Source organism: Canis lupus, chromosome 27, assembly GCF_011100685.1.
Source record: "Canis lupus familiaris isolate Mischka breed German Shepherd chromosome 27, alternate assembly UU_Cfam_GSD_1.0, whole genome shotgun sequence".
Taxonomy (NCBI): Eukaryota; Metazoa; Chordata; class Mammalia; order Carnivora; family Canidae; genus Canis; species Canis lupus.
The window spans coordinates 43,154,972-43,179,109 of record NC_049248.1 but is presented as its reverse complement, the minus strand read 5'-3'; the positions used below and the strand labels follow the sequence as shown (position 1 = coordinate 43,179,109).

Genomic DNA, 24,138 nt, shown 5'->3' with positions numbered 1-24,138 from the left:
TATGTGCTTTTAATTCAATCAAAAACATATTCAACACCTACTAAGTACAGGCCTAAATGGCACTGAAAATGCAGACATTTAAAATACAATACATGGGGATCCCTGGGTGGCTCAGCAGTTTAGCACCTGCCTTCGGCCCAGGGCCTGATCCTGGAGTCCTGGGATCAAGTCCCGCATCGGGCTTCCTGTGTGAAGCCTGCTCCTCCCTCTGCCTCTCTCTCTCTCTCTGTCTCTCATGAATAAATAAATAAAATCTTTAAAATAAATAAATAAAATAAAATATGTATCTCCAAAGGGCTTATAGTCTCATCAGGGAAACAGAAAACATGTGAATATGATGACAAGATAATAAAACATAGAATAAGAGCCATATGAGTAATGTAGACAACAAAGATTATAAAAATTCAGAAGAGGAAATGATCTTTATGACTTGGGACACTTCAGGAACATGACACAGAGGACATGGGTTAGAGCTAAATCTGAAAATAATTGAGCCAAGGTAAGGAGAGCAAGCATCTCGACTACTGGACAAAGACTTAATAATAGGAATGGGGGTGCCTGGGTGGAGCAGTCTGTTGAGTGCCCAACTCTTGGTTTCAGCTCAGGTCATGATCTCATGATATGGGATTGAGCCCTGTGTTGGGCTCCATGCTCAGGAACTGAGCTATCAACACAGAACTTTCCCTCTGCCCCTCCCCTCACTCGTGTTTGTGCGCACTCTCTCCAAAATAAATCTTAAAAAAAAAAAAAAAATAGGAATCTATGTGGCCCATTCAGAGTAAGTCATGATTTGAGCCAAAGCAAAAAGTCAGAGAGAACAGTAGGAAGTACAAATTGTAGTCTAAAAAACCAAACAGGATTGCCTGGGTAGCTCAGTCCCTTAACGTCAAGCATTGGACTCTTGATTTTGTCACTAGAAGTCCAATGCGCTATCCATTGCGCCACAGAGCCACCCTGGACTCTTGATTTTGGCTCAGGTCATGATCTCAGGGTTTTGAGACAGACCCTCCCTCCTCCCCCTCCCCCTGTTGGCTCCGGGCTGGGCATAGACCCTGCTTAGGATTCCCTTTGCCCTTTTCCCTCTCCCCCACTCCTCCCCGCACCCTCCAAGCACACTCTATGGCTCTCTCTAAAGAACAAAAACAAAAACCAACTATGGCTAAATTATGAAGAGCCACCCAATTAATTCAGACTTTACTTTTCTCCAGGACAGAAAGTAAGACTGCTGAAAGTTTTGGAGAATGCTTCCATGTACCAGGACCCAGGACCCAGGCTTTGTTGTATAAATGCATTGTGTTATGTGATATTTATAATATCTCTATTATATCTCCATTTCACTGGTAAGAAAACTGGGGCTTAGGGAAGTTTAGCAGCTTTCTTCAGGTCAGGCAATTATGAAACTGGGCTTTGGTCATTTATTAATTCAAAATACATTTCCCAAGGACCTTTGTGTTCAGGCCCATGTTACATGTCTGGGAAAGAACAATAAAACAGGCTCTTGGGGCACCTGTATGGCTCAGTCAATTAAATATCTGTCTTCAACTCAGGTCATGATCCTGGGGTCCTGGGATCAAGCCCCAGGTCATCAAGCTCCCTGCTCAGTGAGGAGTCTGCTTTTCCCTCTCCTCCCCGCTGTCCTCTCACTATCTCTGTCTGTCTCTGTCTCTGTCTCTCTCTCTCTCTAAAACAAACAAAAAACACAACAAACAGGGTCTTGCCCTGTTGGGCCTTACAGTCTAGTGGGGAGACAGTAAGTAAGTAAACAGACAACAGATTATGATGGCTGCTAAGAAGTCAATAGCAAGGTCATGTGATAGAGGGTAATTGGCATGGGGGGTGGGGTGAGCTCCTTTAGATGGGGTGATCATAGGTGAGAGGTCCTCTGAGGAGGTGAATCAAGGATGAGTCTGTCTGACTCGAGTTCTTGGCCACCATGCAATCCTGCCAGCATCTGGGCCTGGTGGGTTACAGGAGGTGAAGCTGGGGCAGGGGGTCAGATAGAATGACTCCGGCAACCTGGTAATTCTGGAGAAGCCAAGGATGCTGTTCAAGGGGAAGATGTGCCCCGAATTCCCCACTCCCCAAAAAGATAGCTCTGAGCCATGGGGGTAGGCCCCAGCGGACAGAGGAAGGGAGAGGGCTAAGGAGGTAGAGAATCCCTGGGAGCTCTGGTGGCTCTATTTTCCTCTTCTTCAAAGGTGGAAAAAGTCAGAGCCTCTGGCCCTTGACTCCAAGGTCAAGAGCCCCATCTTCTGGTCTATTGTGCAAATTACAAAAGAAATGAGGCCACAGCGCCAGTCTCTGAGGCTACGGAAGGCAGCTACTACGTGAGGCGCTGCAGAAGACAGGCTCTCCTCTGGGCAGCACTGTGGTGGTCTCTCCTTCCCGAAGGAGGCCGGCTCCTTGGCTCCATGCCTCAGGCTCTAGGATTCTAGCCTCTAATGCTTCCTAGGCTGCTTGGAATAGTGCAAATACGCAGCTCTCAATGTGGCCAGCAAACAGGCTCTAGAGGAGCTGGAAGGAGGATATTCGGCTGAGGACATGGCCTCACAATGATTATTTGTTCTAAAGAAAGCAGAAAAAACAGTGGGATAGAATGCAGAGCTTCTTGAGGCCTGCACAGGGTGCTTGGCCCAGAAGGAGGCCTACAATGCGCAGGAAAAAGCAAAGTGTGCATAAACAGAGACTACACGCAAGAGCCCACACACACCGACAAGAAAGCAAGGAGGCATGCCACTCGGATGACCTCAATGCTTGCATCAACTTCGTGGGGTAGGTTCTATAAGCCCATTCTATAGGTGAGAAAACTGAAAACTGAGGCTTAAAGATGTAACTTGCCCTTGTCACACAGCGCGGTTAAAAAAATAAAGACACAGGGCTCTGAGCTCGGATGTATCTGATTGCAGAGTACACATGCTTACCCGCTCCCTGCCTCTCCCATGGGTCTGTCTGGGGAAGAGAGCATGTCTTGGACCCCCTGGGGACATGATAAAATCAGTGGGACTCTCTTTTCAGGTAAGTACACAAAGCCCCAAATTTCTCATTTCATTGTAAGGGAGTGTTCACAGCCTTCCCAGGGAAGCACCAGGCACCTTACATGTATTATCTTTAAATATTGGCTGAAAATAAATAAATAAATAAATAAATAAATAAATAAATAAATAAATATTGGCTGAAAAACATTAAAATTCTTTTATTCAGAAACAAAAAAGGCAAAAACACAAGGAACTCAGAATGTCTGAGCAAATGCTCTCACATAATTGCAACCAATCTCTTCATCAAAAGCATCTTAGGGGATCCCTGGGTGGCGTAGCGGTTTGGCGCCTGCCTTTGGCCCAGGGCGCGATCCTGGAGACCCGGGATCGAATCCCACGTCGGGCTCCCGGTGCATGGAGCCTGCTTCTCTCTCTTCCTGTGTCTCTGCCTCTCTCTCTCTCTCTCTGTGACTATCGTAAATAAAAATAAAAAAAAATTTAAAAAAAGCATCTTAATTTCCCTATCATGTTACCATATCCCTTGCTCCCTTTAAACTGCCAAAAGAGCCACCAGAACCGAGATTCTAGTCTTTACTTGCTATTAAGTAGCTCCCAATTCCCAGCTGTGCCGTATACCTGATTTTTGTCGCCCCCACCCCACCCCACCCCTTCCTCTTAATCACACAATCTAAACCCAAGCACGGATTAGAGGAAAAGGCGTCAGGATCCAAGGAAAGACTTAATTAGGGCTTGGTGGTGCTGCCGTCTGGGAGCGTTTCCTGTGAAGGGAGGGGGAGAGCCAGGCTTCCTTGTCAAGCTGATGAGGTTGTGCAGGTGCATGACCTGCCTTCAGCCCTTTGCCAAGCGTGCGTTCAGTTTCTCCGTGCACAGCGTGCTGCAGGCTGGGACGCTACACGTCGAGGGAAGAACAACGAAGTGCCACAAAGACTGACTCCTGACTGGCAAATCCTGCCCCCTCGGTTGGTCGTCGTCAACACCATCCACAGAAATTCCCAGGCTGTGCTCCTTGACACGCTGCTCGGGACTAAGGCTGTAGTGGACAGAACCCACCTACGATGGCAAAAACCTACCCTCTGCGTTTTCTAGAATCACGAGGAAGTGGTTTGGGCCGAGGCAGAGGCCGGGGAAGGGGAAGGGACCAAAGAGGAAGCAGAGCACAGAGGAAGGCAAGCCTTTGAGGAAAGAAGGCTTGAGACTTCCAGATGCAGGTGGGCAATCACTCAGGGATTGGGGAGAGCTGGGTGCTCGCCGAGAGCCCTTTGCCAAGTCCTTGATATCAGATCCAAATACGTTTGCATTAATTAAGCACATCCGTCTTCTCTGTTTCTAACTAAACCCAGTCCTGCTTCGAAATCGGGTGGTTTCAGGCAGCCCTGGTGGCCCAGCGGTTTAGCGCCGCCTTCGGCCCGGGGTGTGATCCTGATGACTCGGGATCGAGTCCCACGTCGGGCTCCCTGCATGGAGCCTGCTTCTCCCTCTGCCTGGGTCTCTGCCTCTCTCTGTGTGTCTGTCATGAGTAAATAAATAAAATCTTTAAAAAAAAAAAAAAGAAATCAGGTGGTTTCATTCCACATCTTACCTGCGTGGAGATAAGACCTCTTGAGCTTGAGCTTGTTAGACTACCTACAGAAATTCTTGCTTCACTTTTAGCCAACGTGCCTAGGATATCCTTAAGGTGGCAGCACATTCAGTACCTCGCATTTGTATAATCCTATATGCTCAACCTTCTTTTTATTTTTTAAGGATTTTATTTATTTATTCATGAGACACACAGAGAGAGGCAGACACAGGCAGAGGGAGAAGCAGGCTCCCTGCGGGGAGCCCAATGCAGGCCTGGATCCCGGGATCACAACCTGAGCCAAAGGTGCCCCTCAACCTTTTTTTTTTTTTTTAATCACCTTATCCCATTTCTCTTCAATGGGTCTGTAAACGTACACAGAAGCATGAGCTTGACTAGACAGCTGAAGTGTGGCTGGAGTAGGGACTTGCCCAGGCCAGTTAATAGCAGAGCTCGGTCAAGAACTACTAATGCTTTCCACTTCACTGTGTGGCTTCCTAGAAATATAATTCCACTCAGCCACTTCCTGCACAAAATTGAATTTATTTCAACTGAACAGCAAAAATGAGAATCAACTTGAGAATTGACATTAACTCCCCATAGCAAAAGCCCAGAGTCCCTCCCCGGCTACCCCTTTCCTATCAGATGACAGTTTCATATAATTTCCACTTTGGGAAGCTTGTCAGTGATACCCATTCATTAGTTTACTGAACAAACTCTAGTGAACTTCTGGAAATAACTCTTACTGCTTCTTATCTCTAGAAGCACGCGTTAAGTAACAGATATAAATTCAGTCCAAGCTACTTACTCCTGGAGAAACATCCCTGAGGTCTTTCATTTTGTAGTTAATAAAAAAGAGACCCATTCAGACATTTGCACTGGGGCAAAATGGAATAGACATAGATTTTGATTTTGAATGTATTTCCCTGATTTATCCTTTCCTACCTTTAATCTTTTGCCAAACTGAAAAGGCCAGCCTCCTCCTTAAAGAATGCAGAGTTTCTCTGGTCTTTTCTTATAAAATGTAAGAGGGAGTATTTGCTAGCTTTACCAAGAACAACCAGACCTATGAGATGGGAAGCCAATGAATAGCAGAGAAAAAAGTCCTTAAAACAGATATAGAAAAAATCAGCGGGGATCCTTGGGTCACCTTCAGCCCAGGGCGTGATCCTGGAGACCCAGGATTGAGTCCCACGTCAGGCTCCCTGCATGGAGCCTGCTTCTCCCTCTGCCTGGGTCTCTGCCTCTCTCTCTCTCTGTAGCTCTCATGAATAAATAAATAAAATCTTCAAAAATAAATAAATAAATAATTTTAAAAAGAAACAATCAGCTTTGTGTGGGATAGACAAAATGAACTAAGGTTGAGGCGCCTGGGTGGCTCTGTCAATTGAGTGGCTGCCTATAGCTCAAGTCATGACCTCAGAGTCCTGGGATCAAGTCCCACCACCGGCTCCCTGCTCAGCGGGGAGCGTGTTTCTCCCTCTCCTGCTGCCCCTACCCGCCCCACTCATGTTTTCTCTCTCTCAATAATAAATAAAATCTTTTAAAATTGAAGAAAAAAAAAAGAGCAATATAGGTATAGAAACAGATACGCCTAGATAGAGAGGAATAAATATGGCAAGATGTCAACAATTGTGGAATCTAGTGGAGGCTTTACAGATGTTCATTGTCCTTGTTTTTCATATTCCCTCTATGTTTGAAATTTTTCATACTGTATATAATTCTTGAACCACTCTGTTGTACACCTGAAACTAATATGTCCACTATAGTTCAGTTTTTAAAAATGTTAAAATCATACTGTTCTCTCTCTTTTTAAAGATTTTATTTTTCAGTCATCTCTACACCCAACATGGAGCTCAAAACCACAACCCCGAGATCAAGAGCTCGATGCTCCACTGAGACATCCAGGTGCCAAGGTGTTATTCCTTAAAATAAAACAAAACAAAAATTTCTCCTGAAAAAAAAGTTGAAAACCAGAGGGCCACAAAAGGTGGGGGACAAAAGTGAAATAAAGACATTTTTGAAAACACAAATAATTAAACAAAAAAAAGACCTCCATCAAACAGGCAAATTCCCAGTCCAGTAGGCACTACTTTAGGACATCTCTGCCCTGAGCTGGCCAAATGCCAAAAGTACAGATTGTCCCCCAAAATATAAGAATCATGCCTAAAGCAAGATGACTCAGTGAGTTTTAAAGATAAAGGATGGACAAAAGCATGTCACATAAGTGAAAGAAAGAAAGGGGCCGGGGGGAAGAGGAAGGAAGAAAAGAAGGAAGAAAGCAGGAAAGCATGATCTTAGCTTCTGGTAATTCAGATTTCAAAGCAAAAATTACAGGCACTTTATAATAATAAAGATTTACTTTACTGGGATCCCTGGGTGGTGCAGCGGTTTAGCGCCTGCCTTTGGCCCAGGGCACGATCCTGGAGACCCGGGATCGAATCCCACGTCGGGCTCCTGGTGCATGGAGCCTGCCTGTGTCTCTGCCTCTCTCTCTCTCTGTGTGTGACTATCATAAATTAAAAAAAAAAAAAAAAAAAAGGGTCCCTGGGTGGCGCAGCGGTTTGGCGCCTGCCTTTGGCCCAGGGCGCGATCCTGGAGACCCGGGATCGAATCCCACGTCGGGCTCCCGGTGCATGGAGCCTGCTTCTCCCTCTGCCTGTGTCTCTGCCTCTCTCTCTCTCTCTCTCTGTGACTATCATAAAAAAAAAAAAAAAAAAAAAAAAGATTTACTTTATTGTGGGGATCTAACAAATACCTGTGCAACCAAATAATATAACAACAAAGTTTACTAGAAATACAAGAAAGAATCAACACATGTATCATTAGAAGAAGAGTTTCTTTTACCCCTCTTAGACTGTGACAGAGCAAGATAAAAATTTAAAAATACACTTGAGTAATACAATGATGATTGATCTGATATACATTGAATTCTATATTTTGAAAACAAAAAATATATCTTTTCAAGGGCTTATGGAAAAGTCACCAGAATTGATTATTAGGCCAAAAGAAAATGATATAAACTCTATAGAGTAAAAGACATTCTATTACGATGATGTAATAAAACTTGAAAAATTGTTTTAACTCCACTAAATAGAATTTTTTAAACTCTTAAGTAAGTCATTCATAGGAAATGAAATTACAGGGGCACCTGGGTGGCTCAATCGGTTAAGTGCCCAACTCTTAATTTCAGCTCAGGTCATGATCTTGGGGACGTGAGATGGAGCCCATCAAGGAACCTCACCTTGGGCACTGCTGCTCTATGCTCAGCACAGAGTCTGCTTGTCCCTCTCCCTCCTCCACTGATCCTCCCCTCATTCTCTCTTTCTGTCTCTAAAAATAAATAAATAGGGGCACCTGGGTGGCTCAGCATCTGCCTTCAACTCAGGTGGTGATCCTGGGGTTTGGGGATCGAGTCCCACATCAGGCTCCCCTGCAGGGAGCCTGCTTCTCCCTCTGCCTATGTCTCTGCCTCTTTCTGTGTCTCTCATGAATAAATAAATAAAATCTTAAAATAAATAAATAATCTTTTTTTTTTTTCTGGAGGGGGTAATATCCAAAATGTATAAGGAACTCATACAACTCAATAGCAAAAAAAAAAAAAAAAAAATGATCCGACTTAAAAATGGGCAAAGGACATGAACAGATATTTTTCCAAAGAAGACATACATATGACCAACAGTTATATGAAAAGATGCTCAATATCACTCAGAGATCTGCAAAGCAAAACCACAATGAGATACCACTTCACACCTGTTAGCATGGTTAGTATCAAAAAGATAAGAAGTAACAAGCATTGGTGAGGATATGGGGAAATGGGAACCTTTGTGTACCGTTGTTCATGGGAATATAAACTGGCATAGCCACATGGAAAAGAGTATGGTGTTTCCCCCAAAAAACTGAAAATAGGACTATCATGTAACCCAGCAATCCCATTCCTGGATATACACCTAATGGATATGAAATACTTTTCCAAGAAATACCTGCATCCCTATGTTTATTGTAGCATTATTCACAATAGCCAAGGCATGGAAATAACCTAAGTGCTCATAGACAGATGAATGGTTAAGAAAATGTAATATATATACATACACATACACACACATAGGAATATTATTTAGGCATGAAAAAAGAAAGTAATCCTGCCCTCTGTGACAAAGTGGATGGACTTGAGGGCATTACAGAGTGAAATAAGTCAGACAGCAAAAGGAAAATACTATATAGTATAGTATAACTATAACTATAGTTATATAGTATTATATAACTATAGTTATATAGTTATATAACTATAGTATAGTTATAGTATAACTATAACTATACTATATATAGTATATAGTATAACTTATATGTGGAATCTAAAAAAGCCAAGCTCATAGAAAGAGTAGAATGGTGGTTGCCAAGGACTGGGGCGGGGGTGGGGATAGGGAGATGTTGGTCAAAGTGTACAAAAGTAAGATAAGTTCTGGGGACCTAACGTACAGCATGGTGACTATAGTCAGCAATAATGTATTATATGCCTGAAAGGTATGTGAAGTGATGGATGTGTTAACTAACCTTATTGTCGTAATCATTTGGCAAGCCGTCCAAGTCATGTATCAAATCACCACATCGTACTCCTTAAACTTGCACAAAGTTATACGTCAATTACATCTCAAAAAAGCAGGGGAAAAAATGTACTCAAAACTAATTCTTGAGGCACCTGGGTGGCTAAGCGGCAAAGTAGCTGCCTTCTGTTCAGGTTGTGATCCCAGAGTCCTGGGATCGAGTCCTGCGTCAGGCTCCCCACATGGAGCCTGCTTCTCCCTCTGCCTATGTCTCTACCTCTCTCTATGTGTGTCTCTCATGAATAAATAAATAAATATTTTTTAAAAAAGAAAGAAAGAAAAAGAAAAGAAAGAGAAAGAAAAGAAAAGTAAAGAAAAGAAAAGAAAAAAAGAAAAGAAAGAAAAGAAAAGAAAGAAAAGAAAAGAAAAGAAAGAAAAGAAAAGAAAAGAAAGAAAAGAAAAGAAAAGAAAAGAAAAGAAAAGAAAAGAAAAGAAAAGAAAATCCAAACCATGGAGGGCAGTGGGCAGGCATAGGGACAATAAGAAAGTTTCAAATACCCTCCATTAAAAGGAGAATGAATTCAAGCCCAGAAGCTTTTGTGGGCGATTCTTACCAGAACAATCCAAGCCACCTTATTCTTAGCAGGAAAACACTACAAGTATTCCAGTAGTCAGAAACCAGTTAAGAATGATCACAATCACCTCCATTACATAATGGATAGGAAGGGGTTAGCCAATGGATGTCGGTAATAGAAAAAAATAAAATATACAAAAAAAAAAATCAGAAAGGAAAAGACTGTATAAGCCTAGAAAACCTACAAGAATCAACTGAAAACTATTGCAAACAATAAGACAATTCAGAAAAGTGGCTGGGCATAAGATTATTCTACAGAAATCAATACCTTTCCTACACACAACTGATTAGCTAATAGAATGAGAGAAGATTCCAATTACAGTAATAAGCAAAGAGAAAAAAGGTCTTAGCAAACAAGCAACATGCGAGAACTGTATGAAAAAAAATCGAGCACTACTGAGTGGCCCAAAAATCTTGAGTAAATCGCAAGACACACCCTCTGTTTGGTAGGAAAAACTCTATTTTATTAAAGACGTTAATTCTTTTACTCTTCTATAAATTTTAGGACAACACAATAAAATTATCAACTGGGTTTATTTATTTTGAGGGCAGGCAAAAATATCCAGGGAATCTTGAAAAAAACCAAAAGCATTATACTGGGAGCTTCGTTCCTTGAAGAACAGCTGGGAAAAGGCCCTGCAATGGCTCCCTTGACAGGAACACAGCTCTATGCCTCCCTCCAGACCCGCAGTGCTGCTGTGGCTCTAGCAGCCCACACCTTCCTCCAGCCACAATCCTGGGCAGCCTTGGGTCTCTAAGTAGAGACGTAGGGACGCCTGGGTGGCTCAGCAGTTGAGTGTCTGCTTTCAGCTCAGGGCGTGGTCCTGGGGTCCTGGGATCGAGTCCCACATCGGGCTCCCTGCATGGAGCCTGGTTCTCCCTCTGCCTGTGTCTCTGCCTCTCTCTCTCTCTCTGTGTCTCCCATGAATAAATAAAATATATATTTTTTAAAAAGCAGAGACATAAACACCATGTTCCCACTTCAGAGCACTGGGAGCTCCAGTCCTTACTGTCTGAAAGCTCTGCCACACATCTGAGAGATGCTGTTCGTGCTCTAACTGGGCCCTCTGCACCCACCCCCAAAGATGCTGAAATCCTAAATGGCACCCCCCGCCACCGCCACTGCTGCCCCATACCTCAGAATATGACTTTATTTGGAAACAGAGTCGTTGCAGGTGTAATTATTTAAGATGAGGTCATAGTGCAGTAGAGTGAGCCCCTGAGCCGTGTCCTTATAAAAAGACAGCCATATGAAGACACAGAGAGACTCAGGGCGACAGCCATGTGGACGCCAAGGATTGGACTATCCTCCTCTTCTCTCTACAGTCCTAGAAACTACCAAGACTGCTGGAAGCCATCCGAAGCCAGCAAGAGCCAAGGAAGGGTCCCCTACAGGTCTCAGAGGGAGCCCTGAAGATTTCTCAGGACCGTGTGACAATACATTTCTGTTTGAAGCCTCCTAGTTTGTGATATTTTGTCATAGCAGCCCTAGGAGACTAACACAATGTCTATGAGCAGGATCTTTTTTTTTTTTTTAATTTTTTTTCTATGATCAGAATCTGTGCGCTGCATACCACTGGGGCAGGACACTGAGCAGCTGGCTGTGGGAAAACAAGAGGGTTTTCAATGGAGGTTTCTGACCAGTTCAGCTAGGAGTGTGCTTTCCCAAGCAAGGAGCCCAGGTTGAGGGACACACCCTCAGGGCCTGACATGGCCCCGTACCTTTGTCCTTTCAAAGGCCTCCAGCTCACCCAGCTTCCGCCTAAGGACTGACAGGTCTGGGCTCCCGGCCCAGTGCTACAGCAAGCCTGTTGAGCCAGCACCACACTGGTGGTTACTCAACACTTGTAACCCCAGGGTTCCTGGGGAGAGAGTGCAGCCCCACAGGACCCCAGACTGGACTTTTGGATCTGATGTCACTGCAGATAGGGCCTGGAGCACGAAACTCGGTGGACTAGCTGGGGCATGTTATTTGTACTCCAGATTAGGAGGGCCACCGAGGTCACACACTCTACCTGCACCTCTCCCACTCACCCGCCTGGTGAACTTCTATTCATTCTTCACGAGCTACGTCATGTCACCTTTTCCTCCAGCAGATGAAGTCAATGGCTCCCTCCTTTGTGGTCCCCCCACCCGACCTCCTACATATGTTCCTCTGCTCCTGTTGTGATTCTGTAAAGCTGTAAATACACCAGGGCAAAAGGAATAAAAATAAGAGAGGAATAAAAATAAGAATCAAGTCTGACGAGTATCTGTCCTGCAGAAAGGTGTACACAAACAAAGGAATTCTCTAAAGAACCCCAGTGGGGAAGAACTACTGGGGTAAGTAGGGGATCAAGGTTTTTGAGGAGAAAGAGGCCAATGGGATCGCTTCTTACGGCCTTGCGCTGTGGTCTCTGTGGCTTCCCTCACTTTCTTGGACATTCTAAAGAAATCACAACAGAACAGAAAGAAAGGGTTCGGCAGATAGGGACTCTATATGGGAGGGAGGGACTCTGGTTCCCATCTCGGGCTCCCTAGCACATAGCACTGTACTCCCTACTTACTCCATAGTGGTCACGCTCTATGGCTTCCACGGTGCTTTCAAATGCATTATAACCTCTCCAAAGGCGGATAGAATGCTAGAATGTTCTTGCTTATTCCAGGACAAAAATCTCTCACCTGAGATCATTTTATTTGTAGCTGGTGATCTCCCTCATTAAACAAAGAGTTCCCCAAGAGACATGCTTGTTCTTTGCCTTGCTCTGGCCCTCACCCCATTTACACTGGAACCGCCCTCAGTAAATGCAGCCACCGTGGCTGCCACCACCACAGTTCTTACTTTCAAGGAAGCACCCTGATAACCCCATTACTTCTCTCTGGTGCTTTCTATCCCATTTCTCCCGGGAACCAGGCACTCCAATTTGTTTAATGCCATGTGATCGGCTGCATCCACAGCACACTTTATGGCCTTAATTTAATTTATTATAGACATTGTGACAGGAGTCTGTTTTTCTGAAAAGCAGGTCACCTCTTACTTATTTGGCCATCAGCCGTCTCCTAGTTGCCAAGGGTGGAAACTTTTTACATCTCTTTTCTAGTAATGGATAATATTTCCTCCTGGAATAAGAATCAAAACCTTAATAATGTCTGTAGCCTTTGACCCAGCAAGTTCCACTCCTAGAAGTTGACCCTAGGAAAATGACCAGAGCTGTGCATAAAGGGGATTTACAGCAGCACTATTTACAGGTAACAGTGGAGACCCCAGAGTGGGATTTGGGTATAACCTTTCCAACGTGAAGGACATGTTTGACCATAGAACATTAACAGCCCTGAGCCCAAGGTTGAAATGAAGTAAAGAAATGGTGATGTGTCCCGCTGAGCCAGCACTAACAAAGACGAGGTACGGCAGGCCCTGAGAGGCTTGGAGATAGGCCAGACATTTGACCAGACTCTTGACTCTCTAATCTTGGGGGTCACCTTGTCTCCCAAGGGGAAGTCCACCGGTTCCCCTGGTTTCCCGTGTATCTGCAAGTCCTACCAGGGAGACGGTCTGGTTCAAAGGCATCTCATAGGCTAAAGCCTGGAAAGATGAGTGATCCATCCTTCCCACTCGGATATGTCCTCACCTCCCACACTATGACTCACCACTTGGCTCCCCTTCTCTGCTCCCTAGAGATCCAAAAGCATCATTTTCTAAGTGTTTCCTGAGAGTTTCTCTCGGCTTCCTCCCTGCCAGGCTTGGTTTTAAGTGAACACAGACAGAACACTTTCACCAGATCCCCCTAGCAATAAGTTAATTCACCAGATCCCCCTAGCAATAAGTGTATATACTATTTATTGGTCCGATTCTTTGTTGCAAATAACGAAAACACACTCAAACAATTTCACCCAAAATAAGAAGAAAAGAAGAAAAGGAAAGGAGGAAGGAAGAGAGAGGAAAGAAAAAAAGTTGAAAAGGGAGATGTCTAGGAATAAATGGCTTCAGGCACAGCAGGATCCAGGAGCCCAAAAGTCTTGCTCTTTACCTTTATGCTCTGCTTTCTCAGTGTTGGCTTCATGCTAAGGCTGACTCTCCTTCCTCATGCTATGGCCAGGATAGCCATTAGCAGCTCTCAAATGACATCCTCTTCCCAGCTGATGATTCCATACTGGTTGTGTGGGTGAGGCATAGGACACATGGGCAGGGGGAAGGGGATCCTTTTTTTCCTTTTTCCTGCTAGTTCTAGGAAATATCTCAGAGAAGGTTCTGAGTGGTCTGGCTTGGGGTTTAGGGCCCAACCCTAAACCAATCCCTGAGGCTAAAGGATCCCAGGTCTACCATCAGTACTGGGGAGTAAGTTGGGCCCCATCCGAACTTCATGGACTGGGAATCAAAGAGAGGTTGTCCCCTGATGATGTGCTAGACAAGGAAGGCGGTCCTTTGCGCTTGTCTGTCCCAACCCCTCGTGCTTGGTTAAGCTTCCCAATCTCTCCTACATTTGGTGAGGAGTCAACTTCTAAAGACTGGCAATTTTATGCTCAAGCGGCGGCCCCGGGTTCCAAAGCTGTTGTCAAGCTGCAGGAAGCCCCCGACACCAGATTTGGGTCTACTCTTAGAGAAACAGCAACAACAGCTAAGCAGTAAGAGTCCTAGGGTTTGTCCTGCTTCCCTTAGCTACCCGAAGACACAGACCACTACGGCAGGCCCTGGGCAGGAATGGGGACTCCCGGGCCCTGACCCCTGGGCTGGCACATGTCATTGCACAGCTTGTGTCCTGACACAGGTCTGCATCTGCCCAGAGGAAAGGGGGGCCTTTTAACAATCCATACAGCTTTTAAGAATTCGTGAGGCTTCTTAGGAGCTAATGGCCACTTACACGCAGCTGGGGTACAGATAGGGGGTGCTAGTCCCAAGGCTGACACAGGAAGAATTTCAAGTTTGGACTTAGACCTGAGTGACGTGGCTTGAGTATCAGCATGATTGCTTTATGAGGTGTGTTTGTGTTCCTGGGTATGATGTGGCTGGGCTGTAAAGGTAGCGAACCCGCAGTGCTGCGCTGCTCTGGTCCTGCAGGCATCTTGCTCCCCATCGACTGCCAACGCCTCCAAACTCTGGGGTGGGCGTGTCTCTGTGAACTGACGCAGGAGGCCGTGGGGAGCGGCCACCACCCACCTGGATGTACCTTTGTCTCGTTTCTATCCTGTGCCCTGCTTTCAGTGGCTCTGGGAGTAAACCAAAATGAAAGAACTTTGAGCCAGGATCCAACTGGTCATTCTTGCCTAGCCTCAAACCCAGACCAAACTTCATGGGTCAGTCAAGTTCATGGAGCTGCAAGGCTCCTGCTCAGACTCTGAAAATGAGTAAATAGAACTTTCAGGTGGAGTTACAGATGCATACCAAGAAGTCTACACGTTGACCCTTTTAGGCTTGAGTGGCCCCAGCACATTTAGTAGAGTTCAATGGCTCTCCTGGCGGGGGGAGAAGAGTGGCCTTGGGTGCCTGTGTTGTTATTGTTGTTGTTGTTGTTGCTGTTGAACACAGAGCGTCTATCATCTCTGAGCAAGTAAGTGATTTGCATACATCATCTCCTCTAAAATTCACGGCAGACCCACATCATCTCTGAGGTTAAACAACTTGCCCACACGACAGAACTGCCAGCCCCGGAGAGACTTCACGCAATCACCCTCTGACTCTTCAGAAAGGAGCCTTGGAAAGGACTTGGAAGCTCCACACCTCTTCCACACACCTTGCCCTACCCACCTCTTCCTTTTGGCTGTTCCTAAATTATATCCTTTGATCACAAACCAGTAATCTAGTAAGTAAAATGTTTCTCTGACTTCCATGAGCTCCTCTAGCAAATTAATCGAACCCAAAAGTGGGGGGATCTTGGGAATCTCTGATTTATAACTAGTCCGTCAGAAGCACGGGTAACAACATGGGTCTGCAACTGTCATCTGAAGTTGGGGTGTTGGGAGGGGGCAGTCTTGTAAGATCGACCCCTTAACCTGTGAATCTGAGACCAGCCCTGGGCAGTTTCAGAACTGAGTTGAATTGCAGGATAGCCAGCTGCTGTCTGAGAACTTGTCGATGTAGGGAAGACTACACACGGGCACGCACGCACGCGCACACACACGTCAGAAGTGGGCCCAGGAACAGGACTGTGAAAACAGGAATGTGTTTTCTTTCCCTCACCAAGCATGGATTTTTCTTAGTACCACTCCTCACCGAATACCAACTCCCCTGTCTGGCAGCAGGTCCCACCTCTGAGAAAACCTGTGCACATCCCCATTGTGTCCAACTGTTCCCACCACCTGTGGGGAGTTGATGCGGCCACACTGATAATCAGTAGTTGCTTTTTTTTTTTTTTTAAGATTTTATCTATTTATCCATGCGAGACAGAAAGAGGCAGAGACACAGGCAGAGGGAGAAGCAGGCTCCACGCAGGGAGCCCAACGTGGGTCTCGATCCCGGGTCTCTAGTTCACACCCTGGACCAAAGGCAGATGCTCAACCGCTGAGCCACCCAGGCGTCCCTAATCAGTAGTTCTTTAAAGTGTTTCTGTAAATCTCTAGTTTTAAATACCAAAATCTATTTTAACCTGCTCTCAGAAAACATGAGCCACACTCCTTTCATGGAGAAAGAAAAGCTGATTCTAGTTTACAGTTTGCTTCCTTTTCAGTCTCTCCTCCTGATCTCTGGGTGTTCAGAAATCACTGAGATCAAAGCCCTCTGGATTTCTCCACAGCTCCAGGTGGAACCAACCCAGAAGAGAACAGAGGGATGGTTCTTGGCTCTGTGCGTCCATCCACTCTCCCCACCACATCTGGGCAGGAAGGACCACTCTGTACCCACACCCTGCCTTTGGAGAGTGCCTCATTTTATAAAGGCTGGATTTAAAAATCAGACATCTGGTAGCTGGAAGTGCCAGGATTCAACCCAGGTCTCGCTCCAAAACTGTTTGCACTTTGCCAAAATTCTATGTTGTTGACATGTCTGTCTACCTAGAAAGCCCAAGAGGATCCATCAAAACCCTATCAGGGCGACAAAGAGAGCTCAGCAAGTTGACTGTGTTTCAAATAACTTTAACCATTTCAGACAATATGATGAAACAATTTACTCCTTAAGGTACCTGCTCAGATCGGGGTGACTCCTTCTCTGGGCTATGTTTCTAGAATCAAAAGAAACCAGCAAGGGTGGCTGCCCCTGGGGAGGAAACTAAGTGACGGGGAATGGGAGTAGGAGGGAGATTTATATCTCACTGTTCAACGCTTGATTGTTGTGCCCTATGAATATGTTACCTATTGAAAATCAAAATTCCATGGGATTAATAAGCGGTGAGGCAAAAAGTTCAGGATATCAGAGCATCTGGCTGGCTCAGTCGGAGCAGAGGAGCATGCGACTCTTAATCTCAGGGTCATAAATTCGAGCCCCACGTTAGGTGTAGAGATTACTAAAAAAAAATAAATAAATAAATGTAAAAGAACTTTTTAAAAAATGTTCAGGATATTAGCAGGGATATTAATGGGACATTAAACATCAGGACGTTAGAACTACTGTTGAGTTATTCTATCACCTCTGAATAATTTTCAACCTAAAAGAATATTAAACAAGATTTAGATGCTACTAGGTACAGAGGTAGAAGCCTCTCTAATGAAATTTACTGTTTTTTTTCAAATGTCTAAGAAGATAGGAACTCCCCCTCCTATTTTTGGGGGATAGATTAACAAAGGTTTTGCTGTTACCTGGAGGTTACTTTGCTCCAGAGGATAGTTTATTACTCCTTTTATTACTTCCCTCTGGATAAAATGACTGTCAGGTTAAGATCCAATTACCTCTGTCTCAGAAGGTTCAATGTGCATTTCTCTTTCTCTCTCTCTCTCTCCTTTTTAAAGAAAGCTATTAAACAATAAGACATCATTAATTTGAGGCAGAAAGAGTTCTCACAGCAAAACCTTAAGAGCATTTAAATGCTTTATTCTAATAATTAAAGTTCTCTCTTGCAAAGGGTACACTTAGATCCAGGGCATCTTGAGTGCTTTTATGGAGAGGAGTCCATGGTCACAGTTCACCAGTCCCATGAGATTTTCCAAAAGAGGAAGAACTATTCGTTGTAACATGGAAGGAGGCTTCTGTTATGTAGAAGAAAAACTGACCAAGCGTCCTCTGGAATAGATAATATTTACACCAGCAACCAAAATATAAAATACCAAGAGATCTTTTAAAGAACTGCACAGGGGATCCCTGGGTGGTGCAGTGGTTTGGCGCCTGCCTTTGGCCCAGGGCACGATCCTGAAGACCCGGGATCGAATCCCACGTCGGGCTCCCGGTGCATGGGGCCTGCTTCTCCCTCTGCCTGTGTCTCTGCCTCTGTGTGTGTGTGTGTGACTATCATAAATAAAAATTAAAAAAAAAATAAAGAACTGCACAGATCTGGGAGGGAAAACACCAGGAAAAAAATTTCTGATCATCAAAAAATAGGGACTTGAATAGATGGAGGGATTTGCAGAAAGTACCGACAAAGACCTCATACCCTGGCGTCACAGGCACCTGCTAAGCCTATAGACAGACAGCTCACTTGTAAAAATGAGGTGCCTCGCAGTACCTGCTACAGCAGTGAACATCAGAGAGATGCCTGCAGAGCGGGGGCACTGGTACCTGTGAGGCGGTCTGTGTCACGCTGGGTTTCACAGAGGATAAAGATGCCAGCATTTTCCTCAATCAATGGGGCAGAGGCCTAGACAAGTTAGGTTTCTTGACAAACTGTATTTTCTTTTTTTTTTTTATTTTTTAAAGATTTATTTATTCATGAGAGACACACAGAGAGAGGCAGAGACACAGGCAGAGGGAGAAGCAGGCTCCACGCAGGGAGCCCAGTGTGGGACTCGATCCCAGGACCCTGGGATCACGACGTGAGCTGAAGGCAGACGCTCAACCACTGAGCCACCCAGGGATCCCCTTGGGCAAGTTTCTTAACCTCTCTGTTTCCTCAACACAACATGAAGGCAATATCTGCTTTCAAGGACTGTTGTGAGGGTTAACAGGTGCCCCAACAAGCTGTATTTTCGAGCGGATTCTCCAATGTCCACAGTCACACCTCCTGCACGGCTGCCGTGTTAGTCAGATTCTCTAGAGAAACAGAACAAGTTATGCAGAGAGAGAGAGAGAGAGAGAGAGGTTTATTTTAAGGAATTGGCTCATGCGACTGTGGGGGCTGTCAAGTCTGAAACTAAACTTGCAGGGCAGGCCAGCAGACTGGAAACCAAGGCAAGGTTTCTATGCTGCAGGCTTGAGGCAGAGCTGATTCTTCCCAGGAGAAGAGGAGCCCTTCCAGCCTTCAAATGATTGGATGAAACCCACTCATGGGCCCCCCCGGGTGGCTCAGCGGTTTAGCACCTGCCTTCGGCCCAGGGTGTAATCCTGGGGTCCCGGGATCGAGTCCTACATTGGGCTTCCTGCATGGAGCCTGCTTCTCCCTCTGCCTGTGTCTCTGCCTCTTTCTGTGTGTGTCTCATGAATTTAGAAAGAAAGAAAGAAAGAAAGAAAGAAAGAAAGAAAGAAAGAAAGAAAGAAAGAAAGAAAGAAAAGAAACCCACTCATATCATAGAGGATTATCTGTTTTACCTAAAGTCCACTGACTATAGATGTTAATGACATCCACAAATACCCTCACAGCAACATCTAGACTATCATTTGACTAAACAATTGGGTGCCATAGCTTAGTCAAGTTGACACAGATATTGATCATCACAGCCACCTCTTAATACAAGGGGTTCTCCTGAACCTACCACTCAGACTATTACCTCCTTCCAGGAGGTGTCCAGGCAGGTATCTCCTTTGAGATTCCCCTAACACAGATGGAGCTGTGGCATCTCACTTTCCTATGGCTAGATGACTACTTTCTGTGGTCCCTCCTTGCTTCCCAGGGTCGTTATCACATACACACACAGACACCGACACACACACACCTACTCTTGGAGGTAAGGAGCTACTTCAAGCAGAGGTGAGGTATCCCACAAATACCCACCAAAGTGGCTTTCTGGCTCCTGTCACCCTTGAGGAGCCAAAAAGAAGGAAAGAAAAACATGTACAGATTCAACCTCCAGCTACACATAAAAGAAAAATTTTTTTAAAAAATGAGCCTTAGTCTCCTGCAATAAGGGATCGGCTAGAAAAAAAAACAAAAAACAAAAAAAAAAGACTTGTCTACATAACAGACCACTATGCAATGATTAATGATCTTGCATGAGATTATTTCATCACCTCACAAAATATTGAGAAATACTTAGTCAGAAAATCAGGTTATAAAACAGCATATTCAGTATGATCCCAGCTTGTAATATGCATATAGTAATTACATACATATGTAACTCTGTACATATATATAAAACTGCATGACTATTTATATAGTTACTTGACATAGATTTGTAATACAAATTATTATTTTATATACCAGTAAATGAAACATTGCTAATCAAATTATAATATCATCATTTGTAGATACATCTTGATCTCCAGGTGCCTGATGGCTCAGTCTGTTAAGCTGACTCTTGATTTCTGCTAAAGTCATGATCCCAGGGTCATGAGATGGAGCCCAGAATGAGGCTCTGTGCTCAGTGGGGAGTCTGTTTGAAATTCTCGTCTTCCTTTCCCTCCACCCTTCCCTGCCTCACTATTCACACTCCTTCTCTCTTAAATAAATAAATCAATCCTTAAAAAAGACATCCTGATCTCAAAAGTGTAAAAAAGTGAAAAAAAAGAAGCATCTCAGAATTGATGAAATATATATGTGCATGTGAATTATACATAGAAAAAGCCAGAACATATTATACCAAAATTGTAACAGAGGTTATTTTTAGATGTCCTAATTATGAATAGCTTATTTTTTGCCTTTGTGATTTTCTGTGCTTTCTAAATTTTGTATGTAGAACATATGACATTTGAGTAGTTAGAGAAAACAATAAATAAACAATATTACCCACCCCTGCAACTCTTCTAATCCTCTTCTCTCTTATGCCCTGCTCCATTCTCTTCAGGTTCTCTGTCCAGCCCCCAATCTCAGGCCATGCTGAGCCACACGGAACCCTATGGGAAAAAGAAATTGGCTTTCATGCAAGCAGACTTATCAACAATATTTTTAAAATCTAAGTCCTTGCTTATTGCACTTTCCAGCGAGACACTGTCATGTTTGACAACTTCTTTTGACCAAGTGATCATCTCAAATAAAAATTTTTTAAAAGATTTTATTTATTCATTAGAGACAGAGAGAGAGAGAGGCAGAGACAGGCTAAATGTTTAAACTGAAAAAAAAAAAAAATGTTTAAACTGAAAATAAGGGATCCCTGGGTCGCGCAGCGGTTTGGCGCCTGCCTTTGGCCCAGGGCGTGATCCTGGAGACCCGGGATCGAATCCCACGTCGGGCTCCCTGCATGGAGCCTGCTTCTCCCTCTGCCTGTGTCTCTGCCTCTCTCTCTCTCTCCCTCTCTCTCTCTGTGTGTGACTATCATAAATAAATTAAAATTTAAAAAAATAAAAATAAAAAATAAACTGAAAACAAGGTCCTACTTCTCAATTTTTCAATAGTTTCTCAAAGACTTTAACATTCTAGAAAAACGTACCACTGACAAATATAGCTTAAAATATATATGGGGTGCATGCGCCTTTTCCTTTTGCCTCAGGCTCCCACAGGGCTCCGCAGGGAACTAGGTGTTTATTTTAAACTGTTGATATTTTGGGGCACCACCAAGATGCCAGCTTGTCACTCTTCTCTCACAACCCCTGACCTGACACGACATTCACTGGAAACAAGGCACCGTGGCCTATCCGAGGTCGGGCCAAAGGAGCTGCCCTGACAAGAGGGTAGAGACATGATGGCTGATGCTACCCATTCCTTCACGGCCTTGTCTTCTTCAGAAACCGATGGAACCTCCATATCCATAACCCTACGGTCGGAGTGTAGGATGAAAGTCCAGAAGCACAGCTCCAAAGCCAAGGTGGGAGAGGCAACGGGCTCACCAGCAATCACTATTTTGCTCATGCCCCGAAAGCCTGGTTTGCTACGCCACGCAGCTTATGCCAAGCTGGCATGCTGAGGGCCTGCCTACGAGCAGCTGAGGCAAGAGGCGGGACCCAGCCTCAGGACGTTTCTTACCCTCAAGATGATCCACCCAGCAGGTGGTGGACCTGCTTGGTAAAGAGCCTTTAAGGATCTGGACAGTAAAAAGGAGCCCAAGCAGACACCGTCTCCACAGCCCTAGGCAGCATTTTATAGCAAGATATACACAGTTCTTTGCTTTTATTTGATAAAGTTTCATACAGAAGAGAGAAAACGGCATGTCTTTAAGAGCTCTTTACCAAGAATTTGGGTGGAGGAGGGAAGAATGGGTTCTTAAAGGATGACTTGAAGTTTTCTGCAACGTAAATAATTACCAAAAAAAAAATTCTAACATTTCAAAAAACAGTTGGTGATATTTTGTCCAAGAAAGAATTTTTTTTGCATCAATTCAGGTGTATTAAGATATTATATGAAATATTACTCGATTCATGAGGTTTTCGGTGTCTACTTCAATTTTGCACCAAAGGCTAGTACCTCACTCATCTTACCCCAGTCCTGGCTCTGCCCCAGTCATCAACCTCTTGACGTTTTTTTTCCTGTCCCACTAACAAATTTATTTTCTATAAAGCTGTTTTGTAAAATGGTTTGTGTAGGTTTATACATTTATCAGCCTCCCTTCCTCTACTCTAGGTGTCCTGAACAGAGAGATGGGCTTATTCACCTTTCTATCTCTGTCTCCTACCCAGTACAGAGGCTGGCATATGGTGGGCTCCAACATCATTTTTTTTTAATATTTTATTTATTTATTCATGAGAGACACAGAAAGAGAGAGAGGCAGAGACACAGGCAGAGGCAGAAGCAGGCTTCATGCAGGGAGCCCGACGTGGGACTCGATCCCAGGCCTCCAGGACCAGGCCCTGGGCTGAAGGCGGCGCTAAACCGCTAAGCCACCTGGCCTGCCCCAGTGTTGTTTTCCTAATGGTAAAAGAGGAAGAAAGAAAACAGCTAATGACAATGGCCAACATTCTAATATTTACCGAGCGTTTTTTGGGTAAACCGGCGTTGGGCTAACCATTTTGCTTGTTTCATCTAACAACCCAATAATAAAAATAATATCCGTGCCCATTTTACAGATCAGGAAATTGAGGCCCACCAAGCTGAGTGACTTGGTAACACATGAGGGGTTAGGGCAGAACTTGAGACAGCTCTGCTTGTGTTCCTAAAACATTTTTGCCGTGAGGGTTTCTCTTTCAGGCGTGAGTGAAGTGAGATGAGAAGGAGGAAGGGGAAATTTGGGGGGAAAGATAAAGAAACAGATGTAATAGAAGAACCAAATTATCACACTTTCACATCAGTTATGTGCTCGGGCTTTACAACAACACTGGGCATCATTAACTTCACTTTCCAGATAAGGAACGGAGACATAAGAGGTTCCCAGGGACCCATTCAGTTCCTTCTGCTGGTTAGCCACCTGCGGGAGGCGGAGGTGGGGTGCAGCGACAGCTAGGGTGGGCAGGCTACCGCGCAGGCCAGCTGCACCCCCCCCCCACTATCTACCTGGCAAACTCGGGGCGGCTTCCTCTGTAAACTTTGCCTACAGGGCGAGTGTCCCTCCTCCCGCCCCCTCTGCAGGTGGGCGTCCCCTCTCTGGGACTCTATGTGGACGCCAGAGACTTGATAAGGGCCCACGCTGGTGTCAGCGGCCTCCAGGGCTGCCCTTGTCTCGCTTGTTTCAACAGAGCTGCTCCCCAGCGCATTTCCTGCCGTAAGGGGGAACCCCCTAAAACACGCGGCTGTAAAAGGTGAAACTCAGAACGCCCAGAAACACAATCTAAAATGGCCAAGAAATAAAAATCAGACAGTGAGAAAATAATGAAATTCACGGGACTTCTGGAGGCACGGGGAATTCGGGCGTGTTCTACGGAAGAGCTTAGTGATGGGAAGTTTCGGTCAGGAACATGCACAGAAAGGTCTCGGGAGGGAGAAAACGTGTCTTCCTTTTTGCAGTGCTTGAAAAACTTTTTTTAACCACGTGCCTATATAACGTCTTCAATTAAAGAAAAAAAAATTTTTTTTTTTTAATGGGCTTGCCACCGGGGACAGGCTGAGGTCACAGTCACCATTCTGCAGCAGCTCACCTCCAGGCCTTCCTGGAGCGGGGGGCAGGAGCCCAGGCCGTCCTCCCAGCCAGGAGAGAACAGCTCGGGGTCTGACACACCGGGGGCGGGTCACACATCCTGCACACTCATGCACCTCCAAATTAGGCCGCTAATTATTCTAAAGCTCAAAGTCATGAGTAAGATTTGAGTGCGCTGAAGTAAAATGGGATGAGTAATTTGCTTCCGGAACGTGGAGCACACAACACAGACTGATGCGGCTTCCTTGAAAGGCC

The 24,138-nt window shown here is 44.9% G+C and overlaps 2 long non-coding RNA genes across 3 annotated transcripts; one reads left to right on the top strand and one right to left on the bottom strand.

The window, feature by feature from the left end:
• Positions 1-3,173: 3,173 nt before the first annotated feature.
• Positions 3,174-14,074, bottom strand: LOC119877653. Its single transcript, XR_005380159.1, has 2 exons — positions 13,740-14,074; positions 3,174-3,446 (listed from the first exon to the last, which is right to left on the bottom strand). It is a non-coding gene; the product is annotated as an uncharacterized LOC119877653 (long non-coding RNA).
• Positions 14,075-14,191: 117 nt separating this feature from the next.
• LOC111092862 lies at positions 14,192-18,484 on the top strand. Of its 2 annotated transcripts, none has more exons than XR_005380158.1 (3): positions 14,192-14,334; positions 15,301-15,509; positions 16,440-18,484. It is a non-coding gene; the product is annotated as an uncharacterized LOC111092862 (long non-coding RNA). The 2 variants fall into 2 exon arrangements; XR_005380157.1 differs by having other exon boundaries at positions 15,236-15,509.
• Positions 18,485-24,138: the final 5,654 nt, after the last annotated feature.